A 7,396-nucleotide genomic window follows, 5' to 3' on the forward strand; every position below is an offset into this window, starting at 1 on the left:
TGGGTCATCGGGTGGAGGTAGTGAGGTTATGTAGAAGAGTGAGCACACATATGTCCACAACACTGTCTACATGAAACATACAGTTGCATGAATGGCATATTTTAACCTGTACATGCCTGTTTTCTCTCTCTCTCATTCTCTCTCTCTCTCTCTCACTCTCTCTCTCTCTCTCTCTCAGAGACACACACACAGCTGAGAGTTGTCAATGAATGTGAACAAAGTGAATATAAAATGTGAGTGACAGTAAAGATTTCTTTAGACATCAGTGAAGAAATGCAAGTGGGCCACAGATGGAAAAGGTTTGGTCTGGGGAGACAGCCTGCAGAAGTGGCATTTCTCAGAGGAGCCTGTCAGCTGCCTTAAATGACAAGGTTCCTCCAAGCCAGTCAGTCAACCGAGAGTGTGCTAAGCAATACAAACAACCACAGACCTTTTAATCATTACACATCCTTTAAACTCAGCCTTTCCCTAATCCATTTTAACTTTAAAAAAAAATTATGTTTATTTACATAGCAGTTGTTCAAGCACCTAGAGCAGGGGTGGGCAAACATTTTGATTCGTGGGCCACAATGGGTTCTAACATTTGACAAAGGGGCCGGACCAGGAGCAGATGGATGGATGGAGTGCTTTGGTAAGCTCACCTAATTGGAGAAAAAATACACATCTTGGGATATGGAGAAAACATGTGCTTTAATTTCAAATGAAAATGAAGAGAAGCATTACAACAAAATATCTGACTTTGGAATGAGTCTTAAAACACTTAAAATCAAATGAATAAAATGTGCCTTTTAAAAAAAATTAATAACCATTTCTATTTTAAAGCACTGAAAGTTCTGTTATCCTTCAGGATATCACCATCACTCTCCTCCTGACTGTCTTTTTTCTAGTGGGAAAACACCAGAATTGCAGTGAAAATTTAACATTAACAAGGTTTATTCATTTAATTTTTCAAGTTTGGCGGGCCGGATTAAAACGTTTAACGGGCCGCGTGTGGCCCCCGGGCCTTAGTTTGCCCATGCCTGACCTAGAGACAAATTTATCCACCGCCTTATGACCAGTGTTTGAGAACAATGTTGTTATAAACTCCATTTCCCAGCAGTCCTAGAGCCTCAGTGTTTCCACTCCCCTCTCTATGTTTGACCATGTGGGTGTGGCTGCAATGGCTCAACTCAAACCACCTCCACCTGGTCAGTCACACACACCTGCTTTCCACTGCCTCATCACCTGCAGTGTAAAGAGCCAGCTTTCCAGCTGGTGGGTTAGGGTTAGGGTTAGCTAAATACAGTAGCTCCAGGCTTTTAGGGTTAGGGTAGGGTCAGTTCACCAGCTTCTGGTTGTTAGGGTTAGGGTTTGGGTTAGTTAGGACTGGGTTATGGTTAGGGTTATGTTAGGTTGGGGTTAGGGTTAGGGTTAGGGTCAGGATCAGGATCAGGATCAGGATCAGAATCAGGGTTAGTTTAGCAGCTCCAGGCTGTCTACACTTTACACGCTGCCATTCATCTGACTCACCTCCATTCCTGCCTGGCACAACTGTTTTCATTCTGTTCTCCACTCCACAATGTCTGTTGCCCTTGGAAAAACTCCACTCTGCTCTCCATAACTTGTGGAAACAATATATGATAAATCCTCTTCGTCTTCTCACTACTCACACATCTGGGGTTTTCCTGAATTCCACAAACAAATGGGAACAGATTTTTTAGTCATTACTTCAAGAAAGAGCAAATGTGAAACTGAAAGTAATGAAGACAGACGGACCGGGACAAAGTGTTAGGTGGAGGATGTGCAGCAGATTGAGGTGATTAGCAGACAAGTAGTTTATCGACATGTGGAGGAATAAAGGAATTCGTGAAAGAGGCGTGCGCTGCTGCTGGGCCTCAACCGGGCCCCACATCCACCAACCCCCCATCCAGCCTGACATGCAGGAAGGATTCAAGTTGATTGCAAAAAGGAAATCACACATTTGATCACACTGTTGTGATCAGTTGATATATCCACAGTATTATTTTCACATTCTACAATGACGATAGTAAACCACATTCAAGATTTAAGTGTCCCAACATGACAGAAATCACCCTCAAACTGTTTCAGGATGAAAGAATTAAACCTTTGTGAGATTGGAAATGAGCAGCTGTATTTTGCTGAGTCACAACTCTGCCTTGTGCTCACAGTTCTGCTTTTAATGTGTGGTTTGATTCATTTGTGGAATTAAAACAAGATTTTCATTTACAAAATAAAAAATATTTTCTCTAAATCTGATGAACATTTTAAGTTGCTGGTGTTTTTCTTTTAGTACTAATTAAAAGAGAGCACATTTAAAAAATGAAAAATAGATTAAAGATATTTTAGGAATAAACTGTATAACAATCTCCATCCATCCATCCATCCTCTACCGCTTATCCGGGGTCGGGTCGTGGGGGCAGCAGCCTAAGAAGAGAAGCCCAGACTTCCCTCTCCCCAGCTACTTCTTCCAGCACATCCGGGGGGATCCCCAGGCGTTCCCAGGCCAGTCGAGAGACATAGTCTCTCCAACGTGTCCTGGGTCTTCCCGGGGGTCTCCTACCGGAGGGACATGCCCTGAACACCTCACCAGGGAGGCGCCCAGGGGGCATCCTAACTAGGTGCCCGAGTCACCTCATCTGGCTCCTCTCAACTTGGAGGAGCAGTGGCTCTACTCCGGGCTCCTCCCGGATGGCAGAACTTTTCACCCTATCTCTAAGGGAGAGCCCAGCCATCCTATGGAGGAAGCTCATTTCGGACGTTTGTACCCGTGATCTTGTTCTTTCGGTCATTACTGCGGACGCCGCACCGATCCGCCTGTCGATCTCCTGCTCCATTTTTCCCTCACTCGTGAACAAGACCCCAAGGTACTTGAACTTCTCCACTTGGGGCAGGATCTCCTCCTTGACCCGGAGAAGGCATTCCACCTTTTTCCGGTTGAGAACCATGGCCTCGGATTTGGAGGTGCTGATTTTCATCCCAGCCGCTTCACATGCGGCGGCGAACCAATCCAGTGATCATTGGAGGTCACGGGCTGATGACGCCAACAGGACCACATCATCTGCAAAAAGCAGAGACCCGATCCTGAGTTTACCAAACCGGACCCCCTCAACGCCATGACTGCACGTAGAAATTCTGTCCATAAAAGTCACGAACAGAATCAGTGATAAAGGGCAGCCCTGGCGGAGACTAACCCTCACCAGAAATGAGTTTGACTTACTGCCAGCAATGCGGACCAAACTCTGACACCGATCGTACAGGGAGCGGACGGCCCATATCAGGGGGTCCGGCACCCCATACTCTCGGAGAACCCCCCACAGGACCCCCCAAGGGACACGGTTGAATGCCTTCTTCAAGTCCACAAAACACATGTGGACTGGTTGGGCAAACTCCCATGCACCCTCGAAGACCCTACTGAGGGTGTAGAGGTGGTCCACTGTTTCACGCCCAAGATGAAAACCACATTGCTCCTCCGGAATCCGAGGTTCGACTATCTGGCGGACCCTCCTCTCCAGTACCCCTGAAAAGACCTTACCAGGGAGGCTGAGGAGTGTGATCCCCCTATAGTTGGAACACACCCTCCGGTCCCTCTTCTTAAAAAGAGGGACTACCACCCCGGTCTGTCAATCCAGTGGCACCGCCCCCGATGTCCACGCGATGTTGCAGAGTCGAGTCAACCACGACAGCCCTATAACATCTAGAGCCTTAAGGAACTCCGGGCGGATCTCATCCACCCCCGGGGCCTTGCCTACCTCGGCAACTTCAGCCCCGGAGATATGAGAGCCTATCCCCAGGTCCCCAGGCCCTGCTTCCTCATTGGAAGGCGTTGGTGGGATTGAGGAGGTCCTCGAAGTATTCCTTCCACCGATCCACACCATCCTGAGTTGAGGTCAGCAACACACCATCACCACTATACACAGCGTTGACAGTGCACTGCTTCCCCCTCCTCAGATGCCAGATGGTGGTCCAGAACCTTTTCGAGGTCGTCCGAAAGTCGCTCTCCATGGCCTCACCGAACTCTTCCCATGCCCGGGTCTTTGCCTTGTCAACAGCCGTAGCTCCACTCCGCTTGGTCTGCTGGTACCTATCTGCTGCCTCAGGAGTCCCAAACAGGCCAGTAAGGCCGGATATGACTCCTTCTTCAGCCTGATGGTATCCCTCACCGCTGGTGGACACCAGCGGGTTTGGGCATTGCCACCACGACAGGCACCAACCACCTTGCAGCCATCGCACCGATCAGCCGCCTCAAAAATACCCTCTCATCTACCCTCTCATCCACCGGGGTAAATTCCAATATACAGGCACTGAGCTGGGGAGCAACGAGAATTGCCACTCCTGCCCGTCGCCTCTCACCATCGGCAACTCCAGAGTGGTAGAGAGTTCAACCCCTCTCGAGAAGACTGATTCCAGAGCCCTTGCTGTGCATCAAGGTGATACCAACTATGTCTAGTCGGAACTTCTCAACCTCACAAACCAGCTCAGGCTCCTTTCCCACCAGAGAGGCGACATTCCATGTCCCTAGAGCCAGTTTATGCAGCCAGGGATCAGACCGTCAAGGTCCCTGCCTTTGGCCGCTACCAACACACAATGCACCTGACCCCCTTGGCCCCTCCTGCAGGTGGTGAGCCCACGGGAAGAGGGTCCCATGTTGCCTCTTCGGGATGTGCCCGGCCGGACTCCATGGGCAGAGGTCCGGCCACCAGGCGCTTGCCAACGTGCCCCACCCCCAGGCCTGGCTCCAGGAGGGGGCCTCGGTGACCCGCATCCGGGCAAGGGAAACTTGGCACCAATGTTGTTTATCATCTTTAGGGGGTCATGGGCTACGCTTTGTCTGATCCCTCACCTAGGACCTGTTTGCCATGGCTGCCCCTACCAGGGGCATAAAGCCCCAGACAACAGAGCTCCTAGGATCATTGGGACACGCAAACCCCTCGACCACGATAAGGTGGTAGCCCAGGAAGGGTGTAGAACAATCTAAAAAGTGAAATATTTCTGAGGTGCCACATCTCTGATATTTTAGTATATTAATAGATGCACTCGTCAAAATTTCAGTGGGTGTGCACATTGGTAAGAAATTCTCCGGCACACACGGTTTTATTTGTTTCATTATGAGGACCTTCACACTCACCATCCCAGCTTAAGGCCTAAACTAAAACCAACCCCAATTCTAGTCTTAAAACCTGGTCTTAACCCCTTAAACACACCTTTGATAATGACATGCGCGCACACACACACACTCAAGTCTTTGCTTTTCCTCTAATCTTTTCGTCATTCCGTTAAGATTCAGATTTTGCAGGTCTTGATCTGCACGTCATCCTTAAAGCGTTTGATGTGGCCCCGGACCTGTGGGCTAATAGCGTCCCATAAATATTAAAAGAGGGCAGAAATCTGCTGGAGGTTGCCTTATCTGTAGCTGCAGTGATCATCATCTTATCCAGCACCATTCTAATTGTAATTACCTGTCTTTGATTCTCTAATTCAGAATTCTGAATATTCCCAGTCCTCAGGTACATTTCAGGAGAAAAGGCCTCTGGGATTAGTTTCTCCTGAGGATTCACAATGACAGAATGCAGATTTAGCCATGGACAGACATCTACTTTTTAAATCATTTTCACACAGTCACAGTGATATTCCCAAAGGTCTCGAGCTGCCAGTGGAGCTGCCTGTGGCCTCCTTCATTCCACTTATCCACTCTCACGTAGTGACTGTGCTGGTCCGGGGAGCATTTTGGATCATAACACTTGGTGTCTGTGCTGCCAGCGTGCTTGGACAGTAGGGGGCCACAGCGAGTGGAGTTTCCACTGTCCTCCGGAGACCCTCTGTGGACAGGTTGGGGGAAAGATCTCCTGGATGTTGATTTTGCAAAAACTCAAACTAAAATAAAATCAGTGCGTATTTCCCTATGTGACCAGCTGCTTCATGTCACCAACATCAAGCTCTGTCTTCATCAACTGTGATTCCTGATTCATGCAAGAACATTAACACATGCATGCAGTAAGAGAGAGCTTGTTGTGCACTGATAATGTGGACAGTACTACACCACTTACACACACAGTGCACTTACACATGCAGAAATATGCAAAAGCTTGCAGATACAAGAAGAATTTAATGGCTCTGTTGTTCAGTTTATCAGTGCATTTCAGTTCCATCAATGAGTCCTTTTCTATGGACACAGAGGCAAATGCTAAAAGCTCCACCCTAATACACAACACTGGAAGGAAACAGACTCATCTTCTATGTACATTTTAAAGGTAATAAAAAGTAAATGGCATCCACTAAGTAGAAAGGGGAGACACGGGCCCACTTCAGGGATAGCAGCCCCTTCTCTATGTGGCAAGACATCACAGATTACATGCAACGCCACACTGGCACTTTCCCCGCTGACACCTCCATCCTGGATCAACGTAACCCCATTTTCTTCTGCCTTTGAAGAGCAAAGGTTATTTTTATGTGAGAGGGCTGATTGTGTCACACTCTTGATAACCTACAGAGCAGTCAGTGCAGAATCCCATTGGTTTAGAGATCATTTGGTTTGTAGGTTTAAACAGATAGGGGGAAGGTCACAGATCTTTTGTTGCCTGGGATCTGGTTCAGCATGTCCACTGTCTGACATCTTCTTTCAGTCATTAGGTCCTAGCAGCCATGCCGCAGCAGCGCCACCTGATACACAAGCAAAACAAGAGAAAAATAATGCCCAAACCGAGAAGTGCCATCAGCCTCTTTTTCCTCATCCGTGCATCTGTCCACACAGCCGTGTGAGCACGGTGTTGCGGCGCACGCTGGTAACTCCAGGCTAATGATCACAGTCCATGTGAGTGTAGCCTGTGTGTATGACAAGCTTCCTGCAATGGGCAATAACTACGTTCATTCTCTGTAACTATTCTCACTCTGTGTAATGACTCACTCTGTAACTACTCTTTCTCTGTGTAATTACTCTTACTCTTTGTAGCTACTCTCACTCTGTGTAACGACTCTCACTCTCAAATTACTCTCACTCTGTGTAACTACTCTCACTCTCTGTATCCACTCTCACACTCTATAACTACTCTCACTCTCTGTAACTACTCTCGCTCTGTGTAACTGCTCTCACTCTGTGTAACTACTCTCACTCTCTGTATCCACTCTCACACTCTATAACTACTCTCACTCTCTGTAACTACTCTTGTTCTCAGTAACCACTCTCACTCTGTGTAACTACTCTCACCCTCTGTAACTACTCTCACTCTGTGCAACTACTCTCTCTCTCTGTATAACTACTCTCAATCTCTGTAACTACTCTCACTCTGTAACTACTCTCACTCTGTGTAACTACTCTCACACTCTATAAATACTCTCACTCTCTGTAACTACTCTTGTTCTCAATAACCACTCTCACTCTGTGTAACTACTCTCACCCTCT

The sequence above is a fragment of the Takifugu flavidus genome, chromosome 16, assembly GCF_003711565.1.
Source record: "Takifugu flavidus isolate HTHZ2018 chromosome 16, ASM371156v2, whole genome shotgun sequence".
NCBI lineage: Eukaryota > Metazoa > Chordata > Actinopteri > Tetraodontiformes > Tetraodontidae > Takifugu > Takifugu flavidus.